Source organism: Alexandromys fortis, unplaced genomic scaffold, assembly GCF_014885135.2.
Source record: "Alexandromys fortis isolate MF-2015 unplaced genomic scaffold, M_Fortis_MF-2015_v1.1 scaffold_134, whole genome shotgun sequence".
Taxonomy (NCBI): Eukaryota; Metazoa; Chordata; class Mammalia; order Rodentia; family Cricetidae; genus Alexandromys; species Alexandromys fortis.
The window spans coordinates 4,469,877-4,492,680 of NW_026068007.1; the positions used below are offsets into that span (position 1 = coordinate 4,469,877).

Genomic DNA, 22,804 nt, shown 5'->3' on the forward strand with positions numbered 1-22,804 from the left:
AGAGAGTGAAATTTTTCTAAAGTCTTCCTTCTGTCCCATACCAGATGGCTCCTGATATGAGACAGAAACTCTGAATGTTTCTTTTAACAACATTCTTGGATTTAGAGAGGTACAGAGACATTGTCCAACTTTAAAACCAGCCCCCCCCCCCCCTCTCTCTCTCTCTCTCTCTCTCTCTCTCTCTCTCTCTCTATATATATATATATATATATATATATATATATATAATGCTTAAATGTATGTGTATCCATTACCTGACCTCATGATGATCTTTAGTGGATAGCTATTTTTCCTTCTGTCAGCATCCAAACATCCAGGGTCTCTTGAATGTTTTAAAATGTGTATTTTCCTGTGAAGATAAGAGCAGAACCCTGCCACACCCCTATATTCTATCCTTACCACCCGTGTGGTTGTCACCATTGTGAATGAGCTGCCATTTCTCTTTTTCAAGAGGTTTCTCCTTTTCAAAGTAAATCTTTATTAATTTTGATGGTATCCATAGTTTTTCTTCTCCTGTGGAAACAAGAGTGAAACCCCTTCCCTAACATAACACATCTCCTGGTTTCCATTGTGAGGTCAACACATCCTTGAAATACACTGATTAATTCAATTCTGAAGTTTTTTCCATTATCCAATGCCTCTCTGCTGCTTTTGTCCCTTTCTTGTTAGCATTAAGAAAATTGAAGGTTAATAAAGCATTATGTAATCTATTTCGGGGGGGTATTTTCCATCCCTTTCTGTTTGAGCAATATATCCTTTGTAGTTCAATTTCACCTTTCTATAATTGCCTGACCTGTAGGATTATTTGATATACCTGTAATATACTTTGGTGTGGTAGGTCTTTCTGTCTATGTGTTGCTTTTATGGTTAATGAATAAAGAAACTGGCTTGGCCTGTATCATGGGAGGAGAAAAGTGGAGTTATGGAGAACCCAAGGGGCCACTGGAGACAGATGCTGGGAACTTTACTCGGTAAGCCACAGCCACATGGCAATATACAGATTAATAGAAATGGATTAAATTAATATAAGAGTTAGCCAATAAGAAGCTAGAACTAATGGGCTAATCAGTGATTTAACTAATACAGTTTTTGTGTGATTATGTTGGGTCTAAACTAGTGGGTGGCCGGGAACCAACAAGTGGCCATCCTCCACAGATTGGCGCCCAACAGAAACTGTGGCAAGTGGGTAAAACATCTTACAATAAGCAACCACACAGACACGTTGGTGGAAAGTCAGAGAGCATTTTCTAAATCTGAAAGTCATGTTTATGCAGTCATTATCAATGTGAAAAAGGTAAAGTTAAAGAAAACATAGACTACCACCCAGAATTAGTTTCAAAATGTCTTGGTGAGACCCGGGAAATATGAACACTATGCTGTAAGGAAAGATGGAAAAGTCATTTTCTCAACTCATCAAACTGAAATTTATGAGAGAAGCAACTGTGCTATATTGTACCACTTGATATAATTATGTATATTACTATACTACTATACACTTTATAAATAAAATATATTAACATACAATATGTTGCTATATATTGTTAAATATGAAAATATATTAACTGTATCATATACCATTTGAGAGATTAAAGAGAAGTATGAATCCAATGCTGGAGGTAATGATGGAAAAATCATTTTCTCACCTCATAAAACTGAGATTTCTAATAGAGAACCAACTATAAAATATTACACCACACAGATGAAGGTGAACACGAAAAAGACACGTGTGCACACATACCTAAAGACTATACTGCAAGCAGAATTCCCCAGTGGTGAACAGATGCAGTAGTGGTATCCATGCAGAAAAGAAGAACTCAGTTCTGGGAGCCTGAGCCATGACTGAAGGGCATTGATTGACATGTGGGTCTTCTGGAAAGGATGTGCTCATTCTCTTCCCACTTTCCTCCTCGTTACTCAGTGGACGTCTCAACAGAGGCCCAGGCCCAGGAGCATTGCTAGACAGCGTAACCCACAGAAACAGGTGATGTGTTCTGAAAAATTTCAAAGGTCCTGGAGAGGGAGCAGATTACAGACAATGATTGGCAGGCAATCTTCTTGTGACTCAAAAAAGGAAAGGTGAAGTCATCTCTTCATGTTCAGTGCATTCCTGTCTGTTTGCCTGTCTGTGCATCTGCCAAGTGGAGACCTGAAAATGCAGGTCCATTTCCACCTTCTCTGATGGTCAGAGAGTTTGGAGAATAACAGGCTAAATTTTACCTTCTAACTCAGAAGGTGGTTGTCTGGCTCTTTTGATGTTAAGATAGCTTGTTGTCGTCCTGATGGGTTGTCAGGATGTACTTCTGCTCCTTCTATCTGTAACATGGAGGGGGGCCTGCTTGTTGTTGGGGTTTTTGTCCCACCCGGTACCCTGCAACTGTTTAGCCCCAAAGAAAATCATACATAGGTCTCCATAAATGATAAGCTGATTGGCCCATTAGCTCTAGCCTCTCACTGGCTAACTCTCACACCTTGATTAACCAATTTTTCTGATCTATGTTAGCCATGTGGCTCAATAACTTTTTCAGTGGGGCAGATCACATCCTGCTGTTTCGGTGGTCTAGGCAGGAGTGGGAGGAATCAACTTCTTCCTTCCCAGAATTTTTCTGTTCTCATTACATCATTTCTACTTCCTGTCTTGTTTTCCCGCCTATACTTCCTGCCTGACCAATCAGCGTTTCATTTAAAACATGATTGACAGATTACAGACAATTCTCCCACACCATCTATTGTTACCACGAGGTCACCTAAGGAAGGGGGATCTTCAGCTCACATGACCTAGAGCAGGTGACTTGGGACACCTCACTAGCTAGACAACAGAATACTAATGGTTGTATTTCTCAGTTGACTGTGTGAGTTAACCTTTGTATCATGTTAATAAAGTCTTTTGTTACCTTTCCCCCCAGTTTATGTTGGGTATAAAAGCTGTGGAAAAATAAATGCAAGCAAATTTCAGGATTTCAGTCACTGGAATGCCCTCCCGATACTTTCTATGTTTTTTTGTCTTATTATTTTTATGGACTTCATATTCCTTACTTATATTTCTTCAATTTTCATGCCTCTACCATGGTAAAACTATTTTTTGTGGAGGCCAGTCCTCGACACTGTTGAAGGTAATTTATTTTTGGCATAGAGTAGACAGGTCCACATGTTGGCCAGCCCTGATGATGCAGCACCCTGCACCACCAGCCCTGGAAGAGCTAGTCCCAATGACCAGGCACTGAAGAACTTGCCTGCCCCCCCCCCCCATGCAGAGGAGGCCCCTGCACATGGGAAAGTTTGCTTTACCCCTCACCAGGGGCATGGGAATGCTGGCTCCACCTCTTGACTGAGGGTCATGGTCTCAGTGGCCCAGATGGACCAACTCAGCTACCACCCAGGCACACACATTGGACTCTGAGTTGGCCCACCTCAACACCTACCCCATCTATGACCTGCCGGAGTGCTTGAAGGGAGTGGTTCTGCTGAACCACAGCCACAGGCTCTCCATGACTCAGGGCAACAGCAGGACATACGACAGGAATTTGGGTGAGGGTCCAGTATTAATGGTGTACCAGAAGCCAGAAACCTTGAACCTGACCAACAACTCATTTTAGAGTGAACATTTTCAAATAAAAGCTGTTTCAACAAAGGAGTTTGCTCCCAATACCACTAAGACAGATGAAAAGGAGATGGAGAGGTAGGAAAGTCAGGAGGGAAGTGGGTTTTTTTTGTTACCTTATTCTTTTGTTTGTGTTTTTGCTTGTTTGTTTTTACTTAGTATTTATTTTTTAATTTTCATTTCTTTTCAGTTGTCTTTGCGGGGGGGGGTGCACTATAAGGGTTAAAGGCTGATATGGATGGAATGAGAAATGAGCAAGATTGGGTGCATGATTTGAAATTCCCAAGAAAATTCCCAGTAAATTATGCTGATAAAATGTAAGTTAAAATAAAAAAGCTCAACACGCCTTCTGGTAAAATCTGCCAAAAAGCTAAGTATGGGAAGAATGTCTTTATACACACATACACACAAACACACACACACATACACACATATGAAACAAGACTCACACTACAAAAAGATTTCCTGGACAGCCAAGGCTATTATCCACAGAAACCCTAACTTACAAAATGAAAAAAATAATAAAAATCAGTTGTATTTACCTACACAAGCAACATATCATCTGAAAATTAAATTAAGAGAACTATTTCATTGTCAGTAACACCAAAAAAATTTAAATACTTACAAATAAATTCAACTAAAAAGCAAAAAGATTTGAGTATGGAAAAGAAAGCAAAGAAGACTCAACCAATTGGGGACACACCCAACCTTCACTGACTGGAGGAAATATTGCTACAGTATTCATACTAATCGAAGTGAACTAAAGACGCTCTGTGATCTCTTTGAAATCCTGAGTATTCTCCATAGGAGTATGGTAGGGGAGTTCATACAGAAATAAAGAAGCCTCCAAATGGTCAATTTATTTCTTAATTTTCAGTTTTCTTTATTTTCTTGTGCGTATATGAGTGTTTTGCTCACCTGTGTGTATGTGCACCATCGTGTAGATGGTTGATGGCCGCCACGTGGTTGCTGGGAATTGAACTTAGGCGCCTGCTCTGCAAGAACAAATGTTCTTAACTACTGAGCCATCTCTCCAGCTGCATCCAAAGTATTTTGAGAACGAAACATTAGCATTTGCCACATTTTTTTATTTCAAACTATACCCAAAGCTATAGTAATCAAAACAGCACGAGAAACACTAACCAACAGTGGAAAGGAACAGGGAACCCACAAATAAGCCTGCACACAGATCTTTAACAAAGATGCTAGGATTAAATGGGGGGTGGGGTGGGGAGAGAAGGAAAATCTCTTCAGTAAACAATGCAGGGGAAACTGGGAAGCAGCATGGGAAAGGCTAAACCTGAACCTCCCAGCACACATCATACAAAAGCATCCTTAAAATGGACTGAGTCTGAGTCTAGAGTCTGACCCTGTGAAACTGTTGTAAAAACTCTAAGGAAACATTTTGATACTTATCTTCGTAGTGACATTTGACACTGTGGTCGTTTTAATGTAATTGGCTCCCCAATTCCACATTTCATTATCACAGAATCTCAAAGGGAGTGGCACTATTAGGAGACGTGGCCTTGATGGAGGAAGTGTGTCACTGTGAAGGCAAGCTTTGAGGTTTCATACACTCAGGATTTCTCCCAGTGTGTCAGTGGATTGCCTGTTGCCTGCAAGATGTAGCCAGCACCCTTCCCAGCACGCATGCCGCCATCTTCCAGACATGATAGACTGAACCTCTCAACTTTAAGTTAAAGTTTTCCTTTATGAGTTGCCTTGGTCATGGTGTTTCTTCACAGCAATAGTAAATCCTAAGACAGAAACTTAAGACAAGCGACTGGTGTGGGAGTCCGTGAGCATCTACTCTGAAGTAGAGAGTGCGAAAGAGGAACAAAGAGAGAAAAAAGAGAAAGGAAAAAATGGGGGGGGGGGAAGGCTGAGAATAGACTTGTATTTTTTTTATCCTTTTGCGAGCCAGAAAGGATGTGGAAGGTCCTGAGGAAGGGAGCCTGCCTAGGCCGGCGAGCCTGCAGCTTGGCGCTTTCGGGCCCGCGGCCCCGCCCCCACCACTTGTCACTAAGGTCACTAAGGTCGCCGGGTGCGTCGGTGGGGGGGAGCGCGTCGCCTGGAGCGGGGGAGGGGGACGAACCGCAGTGGAGCCGCAGCCTCCCCGAGGGGTGCCAAGCGCCACCGACCCAAGGCTGGGGTGGCGCAGGCTTCCGGAGGGGACCGGGAAGGGAAGGGGGAACGATCCCGGTGACGACTTGGTGCAGGGGTGGAGGGAGGACGCGAGCCGTGGCGCTCCGCCCCTGCGGGCCCATCCGCCACGTGGCCTTTGCGCCGAGCGCACACGGGGATTGGCGAGCGAGCGAGCGCGGGAAGTTGAACTGCAGGAGAACGAGGCAGTGGGGAAAGAGCCAGGGCCACTTTGCGGAGAACCGACCGGTTTAATGCCACAGAGGCGCGACTGGTTGGCGCGCGCGTGGGCGCGTGTGTGTCGGTGTGCGTGTTTCGGTGTCCGTGTGTGTCGGTTTGTGTGTGTGGGGGGTGTCGGTGTGTGTGTGTGTCGGTGTGTGTGTGTGGGGTGTCGGTGTGGGTGTGTCGGTGTGGGTGTGTCTGTGTGCGAGTGTGTGTGAGGCCTCCGCAACTCGCACCTCGCACACGAACCCTCACACGCGTGCACACTCTAGCCGAGTCGGCTTGTGCTCTCTCCGCTGGCCACCTCCCGCACTTGCGGCCACCGACTGTGGGAGAATTTCTAGAGATCTCCAATTTCCGCCTTTTTGGGAAACTGGCTCGGAGGAAATAAAGAAGAAGAACGGAAAAGAAAGCCTCCAAAAATAAAATAAAATAAAATAAAAAAAAAGAAGGAAAGCCTCTGGTGGATCTTTTTTTTTCCTGCCCGACGCAGAAAAATGCTTTTTAAGGCGGCGCGGACCCGCTATTGGCATCCCCGCGGGGAGGAGGGCGCGGCCCGGGCGGGGCATCTGCGTCGTCACCGCCGCGTTCTTCTCTGGGTGGCGCGGGCCAGTGAGAGGCGAGCGGCGGCGGCGGCGGGGGTGTGAGGGGTGGTAGGGGGGGGGCGGGAGGGGGCGGTGCCTGCAACTTGTTTACGGTCGCCCGCGGTGGCCAATGCGGGCGAGTCGAGTCCGCCTCGCGCCGCGTGCCTGCGCCCGCCCGCCCGCCCTTCTGAGCTCAGAGGCCGCTGCCTGGTGCCGGCTCGCGTCCTGGGCAGGACGGGGCGGCGGCGGTGACGGCGGCTGGGGAAGGAGAGGCCGGAGAGGGAGCCCAGGCACCTCCGCGCTCTGTCAGCCTCCTACTGGAGGAGGAGGTAAACTTGAGAGAGGCAGCCGAGCCACGCACTGGCGGAGGGAAAACTTTAAACGCATCCTGGGGTGGAAAAACAAAACAGAACAAAAACCCTCAAAAACAAGAAACCGAAAAAGATAAAACAAACAAACAACAACAACAAAAAAGAGCGGGAGGGGGTTCTGGGATCTGAACCCCTCGACCCTGAGAGAATGTTGACCCACCCAGCGGCTTGCTATGCGCCAGGCCGCGGGAGGCAGAGGTGTCCGTCTGTCCGTTCTGTCCGACCGCGCTCGGTGATAGCCAGGGTGGGAGATGGAGGTGCACTGCGGGGTGGCATCGGGGCTCTTGCCCCACCCTTCCATGGGGGACACGAAAGTAAATGTCGCTTCAGTTTCCCTTCTCTGTCCAGCAGTCACCACCCAGTTTCCTTTTCCTCCTCTCTCCCCGCTGATTTTACTTTTCTTTCTTTTTTTTTTGGGGGGGGTGGGGGTGGTGGATCAAAAACGGGAGTCTATTTCCTTATGCAACTTCCTTGGGCGCCTTTTGCAAGGCCCTTCCCCTGCCTTCTGCATCCCTTGGTCCAATCCTTTGCCACCTTGGGGCCACCATCAGAAACACACATTTGAGATCACCCAAAGTGACCAGGAACAAAAATATATATTTAAAAAATTGTTCTAAGTTAAAGGAAACTGAGACGAGAAATAAAAACCAAAAAACCCGTGTGTGTGTGTTGAATTTTCATTTCGGTTTTCTAGATGGCTGGTTGGGTTGTGATGTCTTTATTGGTGTGGGGGAGCCCTGGAGGTTTTGTTCTGGCTTCCTGGGTCAGGGGATTTTTGTGCTGCAAAACTGGCCGAGGGGGACCTCTAGTGGTTACAGGCATCTTAAGTTCGCCAGGCAGAGAGCCAAGTTTGCCCTTTACTTGCAACTTCCCTTTAGACTTGGAAGTAATTGGAGGACCCAAGTTAGCAGCTGGATGTGAGTGAGAACAGGTGCTGACAGAAATAGAAATTTTCGGGTGCTGTGATCTCAGCTCTTTCTTGCTTACATTAAAAAATAAATCCTTTTATTCTGAGATTTGAGATTGGCATACCTCAGATAAAGAAACTTGCTTTATAATTACCATCGTCTGTATCTTTCACCGTTTAGCCCCCTCCAAGGAGTCATAGCAGGTAGCTTAATTTGGAACATTAAGGGGAAATTAAACAAAACATTTGCTTAAAATTTTGCAAAACTGAAAAAGTATTTTAAATTTGCTTTTTCTATGAGCAGATCATTTTGTCCTCTGATCCATGTAATTTCAGGCAGACAGGTTATTCACTAACCTAAATACATATTCATAAAATAAATAATCTCGTTTTAAGAATGTAATTTTGCTTCACTGAGTAAAAAGTTATTTTTTGTTTTTTGAATATATTTTTTTAAATTTTTTTTATTACTTTACGAATAATACCAATCAAAATTTTCACTACCTTCTCTCCTCCCACTTCCCTTCTGCTCCCACATGCACCCTCCCTCCCACCTCTTCCAGTCCTAAGTGAGGGCAAGGTACCCTGCCTGTGGGGAAGTCCAAGGCCCTCCTCCCTACATCCAGGCTTAGGAAGATATGCATCCAAAGAGAATAGGATCTCAAAAAGCCAGTACATACAGTAGAGACAAATCCCAGTGCCATATTCATTGGCCCCTCAGTCTGCCCCAATTGTCAACCACATTCAGAGGGTCCAGTTTGTTCCCATGTTCGTTCAGTCCCAGTCCAGTTGGAGTTGGTGAGCTCCTATTAGCTCAGGCTCACAGTCTCAGTGGGTGAGCCAAGCCCTCATGGTCCTGACTTCCTTGCTCATGTTCTCCCTCCTTCTGCTCTTCAACTGGACCTTGGGAGCTCAGTCCAGTGCTCCCATGTGGGTCTCTGTCTCTATCTCCATCCATCGCCGGACGAAGGTTCTATGGTGATATTTAAGATAGTCAGTCATCAGTCTGACTATGGGACAAGGCCAGTTCAGGCACCCTCTCCTCCACTGCCCAGGGTCCTAGCTGGGATCATCCCCTTGGACTGCTGGGAACCCCTCAAAGAGACAAGCCTCTTGCCAACCCCAAAATGGCTCCCTCAATTAAGATATCTCCTTCCCTGCTCCCATATCCGTCCTTCCTCCACCTCAACCCTCCCACTCCCCCATGCTCTCCCCAACCCTCCACTTCTCCCCTCTCTCTTCCCCTCTCCTCTTACCCCCACCCCACCCCCACCCTCATGATCCCAACTTTTGCCTGGCGATCTTGTCTGCTTCCAATTTCCAGGAGGATCTATATATGTTTTTCTTTGGGTTCACCTTATTACTTAGCTTCTCTAAGATCACAAACTATAGGCTAAATTTCCTTTGTTTATGGCTAGAATCCACTAATGACTGAGTACATACCATATTCATATTTTTGGGTCTGGGTTATCTCACTCAGGATAGTGTTTTCTATTTCCATCCATTTGGGTGCAAAATTCAAGATGTCATTGTTTTTTAACCACTGAGTAGTACTCTAATGTGTAGATGTGCCACACTTTCTTTATCCATTCTTCAGTTGAGGGGCATCTAGGTTGTTTCCAGGTTCTGACTATTACAAATAATGCTGTTATTTCAATGAACATAATTGAACAAATGCTTTTGTAGTATGATTGGGCATCTCTTGGGTATATTCCCAAGAATGGTATTGCTGGATCCTGAGGTAGGTTGACTCCCAATTTCCTGAGAAACCGAAACTGATTTCCAAAGTGGTTGCACAAGTTTGCATTCCCACCAACAGTGGATGAGTATTCCCCTTATTCCACATCCTCTCCAGCATAGGTTATCACTGGTGTTTTTGATTTTAGCCATTCTGACAGGTGTAAGATGGTATCTCAAAGTTGTTTTGATTTGCATTTCCCTGATCGCTAAGGAAGTTGAACATGTTCTTGAGTATCTTTTGGCCATTTGAAATTCTTCTGTTGAGAATTCTCTGTTTAGTTCAGTACCCTATTTTTTAATTGGGTTATTTAGAATTTTAATGTCTAGTTTCTTGAGTTCTTTATATATTTTGGAGAGCAGGCCTTTGTCTGATATGGGTTGGTGAAGATCTTCTACCATTCAGTAGGCTGCCTTTTTGTCTTAGTGACAGTGTCCTTTGCTTTACAGAAGCTTCTCAGTTTCAGGAGGTCCCATTTATTCATTGTTGCTCTTATTGTCTGTGCTACAGGGTTATACGTAGGAAGTGGTCTCCTGTGCCCATGCACTGCAGGCTACTTCCCACTTTCTCTTCTATCAGGTTCAGTGTTCATGAGGAACTGTATCACACGATTACAGCATTGGCAAGACTGAGAAGCACTGGTCTAGAGCAGAGTGCAGTGTGTGTAGTGTGCTCAAGCCATTAGGTAGCAGTACTTATTTTATTCTCAGGTTACTCTGGAGAATCCCATGACTTCTGAGTGATACTTAAGATGACTGAAATTAAGTATCTATATATAGAAACCTGTTTTCTGCTCTTTTTTTTTTCCTGTGGCTGAAAACAGAAAGGTCAAGCTGTGAAGTCATTTTGTTGGAGAAGACCCTCCTAAGGAAACAGAAGACATCTTAAAGCACAAAAAAATCTTTTTTTGTTCCTGCCACTTTGAACGCAAAGGAGGATCTCGTTCCCAAGCCAAGAAGGGACTGGAAATCAAATAACCTGGGTCCTGTGCAGAGTTGATCCTTGGGGTTTGTTTTAATCTTTCCTCTGTTTGTGGAACAAAGTCCTTTGCCCTGTTGGAAAGGTTACTTGTTGCTTTTAGTCTTTCCTCCTACAGCAACACTGTCTTCAGAGGAAGGGCAAGGGTCCTGACACTGAGAAACAAGCAACTTCCTGTGTTTGGGAAAGCTTAACTCAGAAGCTTTGGAGAACTCACCCATGCTATAGAAGAACTATCTGACAGACCAGCTTTGGAGAAGATCCCAGACCTGTCCCTAGGCCTACAAGCTGTGCAGTTTCAGCTATGCTGACCCTGAGTAACAACCTGAGCTGACATGGGCTCTGCAGGGATGCAGCTGCTGTGAATCCATCCCAGGTCCTGTAAGTAACTCCTCACCACATCCTTGTTAGCAACCCCCTCAAAATTCCAGTGGATCCCAAGGACCTTTGTGCAGTGAGTAATTTGGTCTGTCATAGGTTCACTTTCTGGTGTGTGTATGCGCGTGTTATCGTGTGTGTGTGTGTGTGTGTGTGTGTGTATGCGCGTGTGATCGTGTGCGTGTGTGTGTATGCTCGTGTGATCGTGTGTGTGTGTGTGTGTGTGTGTGTGTTTGTGTGTATGCATGCCCCTATCCAAGTAAAGCCACTGGTACAACACCAGTTTTCCTAAGACCCTATGGGCTTTTGTGATCATGTCTTGGTTTGGTATCATCAAACAGTGGAATAGTGTGGCAGGCTTTGTCTGCACAGCTGTTGTCATCCTGGGTGTGTGGATGCTGGCTGTGTAAAAGACACTCCATAGAAATGTAGGGATGGATGGATTCTACAAAGCCAGTCACTGATCAGGCCTGCAGTCTGGAGTGGAGGTGCAGAACACAGGAAGGAAACTTAAGATGTGCCCTATGTGGTGGTTTGAAGAATAGCTCTCAAAAGTTTATATATCTGAGCGCTAAATCATCAGGGACTGGCATTACTTAGAAGGACTAGGAGGTATAGCCATGATGGGGTAGGTGTGGCCTCATTTGAGGATGTGTGCCACTGGGGGTGGGCTTTGAGATTTCCATATCCCAATCCAGGCCCAATGGCTCTCTCTTCTGTGCCTGTGGGTCCTGATGTAGAACTCTCAGCTGCTTCTCCAGCACCATGTCTGCTGCATGCTGTCAGAATCCCTGCCATGATGGCAATGGACTAAACCTTTGAAACGGTAAGCAAGGCCCAATCAAATCTTTTTTTTTTTTTATAAGAATCATCATAGTTATGTGGTCTCTACACAACAATGGAACACTAAGACAGTTTTATAGCTCTGCTGTTCTTTGGGGATGACATCTCAGGCTGCTGAGCTGGGACTTTCGGAACCCTTCCCTTTTGCTTCAAGCTCTTACATTCTGCAGTTCCTTATACTTGGCTTCTAATCTGGGCTTTATAGTCTGCCTTCACCAAAAACTCTTTTAGAGAACAGACCCAGTGGTAGAGTCCCCAGGGAGGGCAGGCTTTGGGAGGGGACCCTAGTGGGAAAGAGACCAGGTCACTTTGCTTTCCAGCTAGGCTGCGGAGAATGGACCCGCTGAATTTGGTAGAGGCGCCTTTCCCTGACTTCACAGGCAAGCAGAGCAGAGCCGCGGTGGGGGCAGGCGGCCTGGAGTTTGCCTGTGCTCTCCCTGCTCTCCACCTTCTGCGCTCGTCGATGCTGACTGTGGGAGAATTTTCTAGAGATCGCCGACAGTTTCCGCCGTTTGGGGAAAGTTACACGGAAAAAGAAGGAAAGACAAGAAGGAAAGAAGGAAGAAAGGAAGGAAGAAAGCCTCCGCTGGATTTTTTTCCTACCTGAGGCAGAAAAGGGCTTTTTGAGGTGGGCGCGGGCCGGGCATTGGGGTCCCCGCGGGAAGTAGGGCGCGATCTGGGCACTTGCGCCTTCGCTTGCAGTCGCTGGCGGTGGCCAGAGCCTTGGAGTTACAGATGAGGATGTTTTTGTGGAGTGCTTAGGATCTGAACTCAAGTCTTCCTCTTCATGCTTTTGTGGCTGTCACTTTAGTGAGCTCTCTCTCCAACTCTTTATTACTGGATTCTTTTCTTTTTTTTGCGGGAGTGGGTGGGAGACTCACTGCATTTTTTGATGCAGAGTTTCTTTGTGTAGCCCTGGCTGTCCTGGAACTTTCCCTGTAGCCCAGTCTGACCTCTCACTCACAGAGATTCTCCTGCCTGGGCCTGAGTGCTGTGATTAAAGGCCTGTGCCACCAGGGCCTGACTATTGTTGGATTCTTAATTAACATTTCAGCACCCCCTGTTCTACTGACAGCAATTTATTTCTTTTGAATTAAAAAAGTGAGAAACCAGGACAAAGTCATTGTGAATGGCGGCCTTTATAAATACACAACGGTAGGGAAGAGCTGGGAACTTTAAATGTCTGTGGAGTCTGATCTACAATTTCGTAGGTAAAATTTATGGCAGTGTGGGGGAGGGGAGTTAATTAATTAACGTGTAATGAATATTTAAGTGTCTCATATGAATAAATCTAAGAAGGCATTACTTACTTCTGCCAGATACCATGTCTTAGGGATATAGTATAGACTTGTGAGTTTTTGAAAGCATTTCTATGGGGATATGTAGTTTTGTATAGTTTTTGTTTAATAAGATCTCTTTGCTCATCTTGGAGGGTGCTGGCTTAACCCCAGTAAATAATCCAGGATCTACCTTTAGGATCCAGACTATTTGATGGGGAAAACCACAGCTGAGTTTGAATATCTAAATATCACTTTCTGTTATTTAATCTGTTGCTACTCTTTAATCTTTCTCCTTTCCCTGAAGGCTTTCCTGCCTTCTCTGTCTTGAGTACTAAAGAGTTTGCTAATTGGGTTGGAGAGGTGGCTCAGAGGTTAAGAGTCCTGGCTGTTCTTACAGAGGTCCTGAGTTCAATTCCTTGAAACCACGTGATGGCTCACAACACCTGTAATGAGATCTGGTGACGTCTTCTGGTGGGTGAGCATACATGCAAGCAGAGGACTGTATCCATAGTAGACAAATCTTTTAAAAAAGTTTGCTGATTCCCGTTTGGCAGAAGCAAAAGGAAATGAAAGTTAACTTTCCTTTTAAATTTTATTTATTTATTATTAGTATTACTCTGTGTGTGTGTGTGTGTGTGTGTATGTGTGTGCGCGTGCGCGCGCGCGTGCACCATATGCAGAGCCTGCATCAGTACAAGAAGCTTGCATAGACTCTCCTGGAAAAGCAGTTACAGGTTGTGAACTGCCAGGCCTGGTGGTGCATGCCTTTATTTTTTAATCCCAGAACTCCAGAGGCAGAGGCAGGCAATATCTGAATTCGAGGTCAGCCTGATCTGTAGAGTGAGTTCCAGGCTATTCAAAGAAATCCTGCCACAAAAAAAAAAAAAAAAAAAAAAAAAAAAAAAAAAAAAAAAAAGTAAAACGAATAAAAGTTTAAAAGGTTGTGAGCTTTTATGCAAATGTTGGGAACCCAGTCTCAGTCTTCCAAAAGAGCAGCTGGTGCTCTTAACTCTGACTCATCTCTCCAGCCCCAGAAGCTTGGGAGAAGTTTTTTTGCTTGCAGAACTTTCCTAAATGTCTTAGGTTCACAGAATTAAGGGGAAAAGCAGACAAGATAGCATTGTCTTCAATAGGGAGAGGCTAAAAAGGGCTGGGGGCGGCGGGACAGTGGCAAGCCAGGGGACAGCAGAAACACTGAGGGTGCAGGAGGGGTGGTAAGAAAGGGCCTGAAGGGGCAAATGAGTCTGGGGTGGAGGAGAAACTTGAGAACGAGGGAGTGGAAAAGAGCAGGCTGGAGTCTGAGAGATTCAGGGTGTGTGGAGCTGCAGGAGAGGCAGGGGCACTGCTAGAACAAGGACTCAGAGGCTCGTACTGTGGCAAGGACTGGAACTTCCAGGGAAGCACTGGGTTGTGAAGTGGGCGTGGACATCTCACAGGGCAGGCACTTTCCTCTGTAATTTCCTCAGACTCTGTCTGCCCTCTGCGCAGATACCACCAGCAGGTGCGGACTTAATTCATTCTGTATCTTCCTGATTCTTTTGCTCACTGTCCCTGAGGCGCAGAGCTGCGGGTGGCGGGGTGTGGGGGTGTGAGAGCCTAGGACAACAGTGTCCTCCCCTCTTAGTTCACAGGGAACTTTCCACGCCACAGGGACCACAGTAGGCAGGGAGAGAGAATCAGAGCCCCGGGGCCCAGGAGGGACCCCAAAGAGTTGTAGGAAAAGATGGGAACTAGGAACCGACTGGGGCATGGGGAAGCCTGAATTCAGCACCCCAGTGCTCAGAACTTTCGCGAATCCCTGTACAGAGTGCTCTGCTAAGCTGTACTGAGGACCCCTAATCTCTCCAAATCTCTCCACAGTTTCAGCCACACCTGTCGGTAGCCGGCTCTCAGGAAGGAACCATGGCAAAGGCTGCAGCCACCCTTTGCGTTCTACTAAGTTGCCTGTGGCCAACGGTGCAGGCTGGTGAGTTCCCAGGGTCTACATGGAGGGACTTTGCAGCATGGGGGACTGACTAAATTAGGAAGTTCATTTTACTCCTAGCTATCAGAGAGCTCCTGGGCTCCTCCTAGTCTTCACAGGGCAGCCACTGGGCGCCCTGGCCTACCCCACCCAGAAGTCAGAGGACTGAAGAGATTAGGGGGGAGTTATGGAGGAAGAGCGGGGCAGGGGGTACAAGGATGAAGAGAGCTAGGTGGCAGAAGGAGATATCTGGTGGCCTCCTCGGCACCACGGGAGATGGGGGGTCTGTAGAAAACCTAAAACTCGGTCACCAGGACTGGACCGCTGGGCACACTTGAAAACCCCTTCAGAAGGTGGTCTCAGACAGCTCTTCTGACCTAAGGCAGTTTAGGATCTCAAGAAAGCCTTGGGGGGGGGGGATTCCTCACAAGCCCTCCACCATTCTGGGCCTCTTTGTCCTTGTACTTTCTTTCCCAACTTTCCAAGACATTTCTCCAGCAGATGGCAGTAGATGCTTCTAGGGACAAGGCAGCCACAGCCACACACTTTCTTACTTTTTTCTTTTTCTTCATTCCTTTTCTTGTGGTTGTTTTGTTTTAAACAGGATTTCCCAGTAGGGCCCACACTATGGAATCTGCATGGATTCCTTCTCTAACTCAGTCTTTCAAATGCTGGGATAACAGCTTTCTGTCACCAGGCTCAGCTCAATTCCCAAATGATACTTAAACCACCCCAGCCTGCTCAGTCCCCTTCCCTGCCCATCTAGAATTCCTAACTTTCCCTTCCATAAAGTGCCTTTTAGCTCCTCTCCCAGCAAGTCCAGTCTGTGCCTATGTCTGAAGACACCTCAGCTAATCAGGGACTGAAACACCTTGAGCTCTAGGGAGGACCCTGGGAATGGTCTTGGGTGTGGACCAGGCCCATGTTGTCCGCATCCTGGGGAGATGACATCGGATAAAGGTGTTCATTGGGCAGGAGTGGGTTCTCTCGTTCTGGAAACGGCAGACAATAATTTTTTTTTCAACCTGGCAAGACTCAGTATCGCTCTCTCTACATCAAATCCTCAAGTCTGCATTCAGTGTGACAGCAGCAGAAGTCAACAAGCTGTTGATGGGACAGCATCTTTGGACTTCTTCTCACCCCAGATGAGGGTATACCCCATCAACCATTATTGGTGGCCATCCCAACAGAGTGTCTCTGAAGGAATTGCCAAAGCTGCATTATTCCCACTTAGCAGTGGGTTCTGTGATGCCTATGACTTCTGGGTCATCTAGAAATGACAAGAGGAGGTCCTGGGTTTAGTGTCACTTGATCTCTCCTTTGCTGGAAAGTGGATTTTCTGGATCTCATGACCATAGAGGACACTCCTTGTAGCCTGAGGTGCTTGCTGAGGGGGAGGTGGCAGCTTACTTGAGAGCTGACCTCAGTCTCTGCTTCTAAACGAAGGTTTCCACAACCCTCTGGGAATAGGATATTTATAGTCACATCTAGGGGTTCCCACCTGTCACAGGGCAGTTACGAAAATAAAGGAATAACCACTGCACATGCTGAGTGTAGCTGAGTGGTTCCTCCTTGTTGGGACTTGATCTGTCCTCTTAAGAAGGCAGTCTGTCTGTCTGTCTTTGAGGCCGTTTAGCTAAAAAGTTTTTAGATATATTATTTTATGTGTATAAGGTCTTTACTGCATTATCTATGTGTGCAATGTGTGTGCTTGGAAACCTAAACACCATACAATCTCCTAAAACTGGAGTTACAGGCAGTTGTGAGCTATCATGTAGTGACTGGGAATGATTCTGGATCTTCTGCAAGAACAGAAATTGCCCTTAACTCCTGTGACATCTCTCTAACCTCAGTGGTTCAGCTTTAAACAGTGAACATAGGAGCCCTGGGTTGACCACTTTCAGACTCCTGTTCATCTCTTTGTCTTTAGTTAATAAACGCAGTCACATACAGGTGGCTAAGCATCTATCTTATTTAGGATTTGTGTGTTCTGTTAGTCATGACCCCCTTAAGAAGTTAGGCTTCAAGGTGGGTGGTCTCCCTTACTCATCTATGAACCACTGTCCTTGATGGTCCTGCCTCCTGACCACTCCACCTGATGGCATCTTTTCTGTACCATATTTGCTGGGGACTTAGGAATACAATTTCCTAACTCCACCTCAGCCTTGAACCACCATCATCGCCATCCCTGAGCCTCCAGCAATGCGGGTGTCCTTCTCCCTGTGCTTCTCAGCAGGGATGCTCCAGCATCCACAGACAGCATGGACTCTGCACACTTTCCCTGGAGATGTTTGCTGTTCCATCCACTCTGGCAATGCACTTCTCTGAGATTCTTGACCCTAACTCTTCTACTGCCAGATTTAACCAGCCTAGATTTTCTTTGTCTTACAGTGTGGCTCCAGGAAGCCATCCCTGGAGCACTGCAGTATGTCCAGGGGATCTGGTGTGTGTTGTTCTGGCTTCATTTCTATTACTGTGATAAAATACTCTACCAAAAGCAACTATTATTATTATTTATTACTATCATTATTTATTATTATTGTTGTTGCAACTATTATTATTTATTACTATCATTATTTATTATTATTATTGTTACTATTATTATTTACTGACACATATTTTGAGCTCAGGAATGTTTTCTTTAAATCATCATCATAATTTATGCTTCAGTTAAGACAGTTTTCTTTAATCAACTTCTAACTTGATTTTTCTCAGAAACCCCTGATGCATTTTACATTGTGATCCACCTTAAAGTGCCAGTTTGTGACCTTTAGTTAACAACCACAATGCTAGGTCTCAATTTCAGGGGGTTCATGTTCATGTCTACCAATCTTCCAGCAAGGGGTACCGAGTGAGAAAGGATCCCAGCCATTAAAGAACAAATTCAAGTCTTAAGAATGGGAGGAAGGTGAAAGTAGAGTGGGGGAAAGCTTGGAGATAGAAGAAACAGGTGGCAGAAGAGGCAGAGAGGTGAAGGAAGAGGAAGCTGGTTGAGGGGACAGGAAAGGACGTCCCCAAACCTGCAGCAGCCCACCTCATAACAGAAGTTTTGGAGAGGAAGGAGGGAAAGAGGGATTTTTAAAATATCACTTTGCATTGTTTTTTTTAGTGTAATGATATTGCAAACTTGTTAAAAGTTCATATAAAATACTGTATTTTAGATTTCAGGTTCACACACACACACAGGAGAATATATGTGTGTATGCCTCAGTAGGTTTTGCCTACTTGTTTGTGCAGTCTGCTGAACAGAACAACTCTAGGATATCATGTCTTCTCTTGCTGTTAGTGAAAGTCTGGGAGACCAGGGGCCATAAGTGTGCTGGGAAACAACTGCCTGAGAAAAAGGAGCGAGACTGGGGGCTTGGAGCAGGTCACAGAGATCTCTTCTCAAGAACGTCTTAGGGGTGTGGTCTAACAAGGGGGAATCTGGCATCTGACCCCAACATTGTTGTGTGAAGTCGCACAGTGGCTACACGTATGAGTACTGTGCTCACAAGTGACAGCTCTCCTCCCATGACAATTTGCAGCAAAATTCCAGGAGACTTTTCCTGAATTCTTAGGCTCCATATTGAATTTACCACATGTTCTATGATGCTTCCTTTCCCTGTGTGTTCAGTAGATTTTCATTCCCAGGAGCAGATACTATCTGATATATTTTATTCCTCAACACTTCATAAAAGTCACTAAAAAGTACTTGTGAGATAAATCCTCCTGGTGACACTCTATGCATCTGGGGGTCCTATCACCCTCAGACAATCAAGGATGTCATGGAAAAATGAGGATCTAGAAGCTGGTGGACATCTGGAACAGAGGTTTCTCCTCCTCTTTTGCCCTTCAGAGGGATTCTGGGTGTCACAGAACCAGGGTTCCTATGGCTTCCTGCTCTCACTTTGTACCTCCCCTGCATGTTTCTCTCACAGACGCACACATTCTTAGCTGCAGCTTCACTGTGAAAACTCGTTCCATACATACAGAGTCCATACCACAGTGCTCAGTGGATGAAGTGCTTCTCCACTGTGATAAGGACAACACAAGAAAGGAAGGAAATGCTCCAAAGGAATGTGCAGATTTGTTTCCCAAACTAAAAGACATTGAAGAAGAGTTGAGGAGCCAGCTAGATACCATGGAACGAGAGGGAGACCTGAACGGGGGTAAGTATAGGACAGGACGCAAAGATAGAAGGTGCTAATCAGATGCAGGAAGGGCAGAGCCCACATGGGAAGGGGGCTATGGTTGTATTTGCATGAAGGAACTGAATACTGTTTCAGGCTGGAAGTAATTTCATACCCAATGGATAAGAAATGACAAGCCAGGCAGGAAAGAATACAGTTCCCTGAAGCATGAGGAGAAAGTCTTGACCTTGGAGGGGGTGATGGTTCTGTAAAGGATAGAAGGTGACGGTTTGTGTGTCCTTTGCAGGTGATCACAGCTTGTTGGTCATAGTGGTATCTCTATATAAAGAAGGACAACCCATATATGGCTATTGGAATTTCACCCTTGATGTACACCATTCCTTCGGCTTTAATCGCTTTGATTCAAAGAACAAAAAATGGGCAGTGACTCACAATAAAACCCCAGGTATAGACAAATGGCAGAAAAACACCGAACTAGCACAACATCTAGACACATTCATCAGAGGAGATTCTCGTCGCTGCTTCCTGGAAATCTTACCACAGTCGAAGAAAATAGCAGGTAAGTAGATACATGGGTTATCACAAGTAAACCCCCATATAGTGGGGAAGACATGACAGTAATCTTGAAAATCTAATGATTTCCCTATGTGGATGTCAGCATATGTTCATAATGGAAGATCTGGCAGACTGAGCGAGTGAGTTCTTGGTAGTCTTCCTGCCTGGGAAGCCAGGGGTGACCATGAGGATCTCTCTTCCCATCTCACCTCCCAGTGTTTCTCATTTCTTACAAACCAAGTGCCCAGCCACTGCATGGCTGGCTAATGGACCCCAAGTCTGCATGCATCACTGTAAAGCTCCAGCCCTTTCTTCTTCACTTATAGCTGCCCTTCCACCAGCTCCACATCACTTTGTAAGGATTTGTTATCTTTCTCTGGTGCAATTAAACAGCACCAAATTGCCCTCATATCCAGAACGTTGTAACCACAGTAAATATGTCCTGTGTTTGATGGTTCCACAGACATTTGTTTTCTTTGGTAATGGAATAAACTGCAAAGACGCTGTCCACACAGCTCCACTCCTCTCTCTACTCAGGAATTATAAACAGTTATTACACATGAGCCCCTCGGGCTGCTTGGGGAGAGAAGGTGCTGATGGGGATTTGTTTTAAGCTTTATCTAAAATTTTCCTTATTTGTTTAAAGGACCAACATCAAGGCCTCCAGATATTGGTATTGTTACATCTCCCTCCCAGCTTCCATCTACCATGAACACCACCCAGCTTCCATCTGCCAAGCAGCCCCCCAGTAAGGGAGGATCTGGTGTCACAGCAGCACTCATCTCCATCCCTATCTTCATCATCATCGTCCTGCCTGTCATTATTTACATTTACATGTGTGTGAATAGGAATTCTTCCCAAGGAGGTAAGGAGCAGGCTGGGGTCTCACTCTGGTTCTAGGTAGGGTTAGTCTGCTGAGGACATGGAACAGGTGTCCCACTGGGTATGGGGGATGTGAATTCTGGTCTTCATGCTTCCATAGCAAGGGCCTTACCCACTGAGCCATCTTCCCAGCCTGTTGACTGTCTGGTTACCAGTTCAATATACTGTCTTCTGCTCAGACGATGAGAACTGAATGTAACAAGTTTCATTTAGAACGGAACACCTTACTTACATGCACTCCTGTCCTGGACCTGAGAGGGACCCTTACCCTGTCCTCATCACAAACACAACTGCAAAGGAGTTTTCACACAGTCAACTAGGACTGCCCGTCTACTCTTTCTGCCTCGCTTCCCTCTGTGCACATGCAACTGAGAGGCTGCTGACCCCAGAATGGGTCTGTCTGAGAAGGGCTTGGGTGGTCTGTACTCAAAACCCCCTTCATTTGTCAGGGGTCATGGGACATTTAGGTGCAAATTAATAGGTGACTTGCAGACTTCTCTGTTGGTGTACAGGGCTAATTGCTTTCATACTCATAGTCTGGAGCTTTGAATCTCACTGAAAAATCTTTCCAGACAGAAACCTTCAGCAGCTCATAAACTGTCCCTACAACTGCCACAAACCACAGAGGAAAGAGAGGCCCATGGAGTCAAATGGAGAGTTCCTCAACCAAGCCATCAACATGTTGTCCAAAGAGGATGAACCAAAGACATAGTAGTAAAAGCATTTACTAAACCAGACACACCCAAGAATCAGGAATCTCTTAAAGACAAGCAAAAAAGGGTATAAGAGAACCCTCTTTTCCAGCTGTGACATGGATGCTGCACTGCTGAACTCTCAGCTGCTCTGAGCACTTGCATGATCCCTGCACAAGAGCAGGCCTGTCAGCCTTCCCTTCAGGGAGTGAGAGAGACTCCCAAGTCTCCAGAGTTCCCTGAGAATCTATCTGCAGTTAATGGTGCTGTGAAGTGGAAGAGACAGATTCCCTGTGTTCTGTACCTTCACTTCAGACTATAGGCCTGATCAGTGACTGGATTTGAAAAGATCGTACTTCCCTACATTTCTACAGAGCGACTTTTACACAGCCAGCATCCACACACCCAGGATGACAACAGCTGTACAGACAAAGCCTGCCACACTATTCCCACTGTCTGCTGCTATCAAACCAAGACATGATCGCACAAACCGAATAGGCCTTATGAAAACTGAAGTTGTACCACAGACGTTCACACACACACACACACACACACACACACACACACACACACACACTCTCACCCCAGAAAGGGAACCTCTGACAGAACAGAGTACCAACACCATGAAGGTCCATCTTTGTGGACCACTCGGGTTTTTGGCGGGTTGCTAACAGGGGTGTGGTGAGGAGTTACTTACAGGAGCTGGGATGGATTCACAGCAGCTGCCTCCCTGCAGAGCCCATGTCAGCTCAGGCTGTGACACAGGGAACAGCATAGCAGAAACTGTATAGTTTGCAGGTCTTAGACAGGTCTGGGGTCTTCCCTGAAGCTGCCCAGGGTTTCCTCCTTTTTCAGCCTGGGTGAGTCCCTCTAAAACTTCTGAGTTACTCTTTCTCAATTACAGGAGGTGTTTATTTTATGTTCTAAGCTGTTTGCCCTTATTCTGTTGCTATAAAAGGAAAGACTAAAAGTAGCCACGACCTCCCCACCAAGGCAGAGGACGTTCTCCCACAGACAGATTAAAACAAGCCCAAAGTGTCAACTCTGCAGAGGACCCATGTTGTTTGATTTCCAGTCCCTCCTTTGTTTATAATAAGTGAGATCGTCCTTCGGGTACAAAGTGACTACAGCAAACAGTTTGTTTATGCTTTAAGCTGTCTTTGTTTTCTTAGGAAGACCTTCTTCCCCCAAACCACTTCACAGCTTAACACTTCTGTCTCCAACCAATGAAAAAAAGCAGAAAGGAGAGCAGGGATGTGCAGTACAATTAACAAAAACTCAGAGAGAGTTTAACTTTGTGGGAACTGCAGCCCCGAGTTATGATATCCTTGTCCCCATTTGAGGTGCTTATCTGCAAAAAAAAAAAAAAAAAAAAAAAAAAAAAAAAAAAAAAAAAAAAAAAAAAAAAAAAACCATAATAAATACCCTCTGCTCCTGGAGTGGGGGAAGGGATTTTGAATGCATGGTGACTGTTCTTTAATCCCTGCCAAGGTCAGGTTACAGACCCTTCACAGCCCCCTCCTCATTTGGTGCCATGG

General features: G+C 45.7%; 1 long non-coding RNA gene across 1 annotated transcript; it reads right to left on the bottom strand.

The window, feature by feature from the left end:
- Window positions 1–288: 288 nt before the first annotated feature.
- LOC126513310 (uncharacterized) lies at window positions 289–22,507 on the bottom strand. Its single transcript, XR_007595292.1, has 3 exons — window positions 21,964–22,507; window positions 1,739–2,010; window positions 289–513 (listed from the first exon to the last, which is right to left on the bottom strand). It is a non-coding gene; the product is annotated as an uncharacterized lncRNA (long non-coding RNA).
- Window positions 22,508–22,804: the final 297 nt, after the last annotated feature.